At 35.4% G+C, this 254-nt stretch overlaps 1 pseudogene; it reads left to right on the top strand.

Moving 5' to 3' along the window:
* Positions 1 to 254, top strand: part of LOC107556268 (E3 ubiquitin-protein ligase HECW2-like) — a 42,612-nt pseudogene that overhangs the window by 12,989 nt on the left and 29,369 nt on the right.

Below are 254 nucleotides of genomic sequence, written 5' to 3'. Positions count from 1 at the left end.
AAGGACGTGTCCCGTAAGAATGGCCCGTATGGTCACCCTAAAAATAACCCACAATTGAGATTTCAGGTTGTAATTTTTTGAACATCCCGTTTAAGTGACTTAAGTGCTTTACAAAGGTAAAGATTCATAATCTGCATGATAGTTTATAATTTATAAGCTGGTGTTTTTCTTGGGAGACACAAACAAGACAACTGTGGATGTGGATAACATCCATAAATGTGGATAACATTTTCTAGATAACTGGATTTGCAAAA

The sequence above is a fragment of the Sinocyclocheilus grahami genome, unplaced genomic scaffold (genome assembly GCF_001515645.1).
Source record: "Sinocyclocheilus grahami isolate Dianchi unplaced genomic scaffold, SAMN03320097.WGS_v1.1 scaffold563.1, whole genome shotgun sequence".
Classification (NCBI taxonomy): Eukaryota; Metazoa; Chordata; class Actinopteri; order Cypriniformes; family Cyprinidae; genus Sinocyclocheilus; species Sinocyclocheilus grahami.
This window is presented reverse-complemented; position numbering and strand designations above follow the sequence as displayed.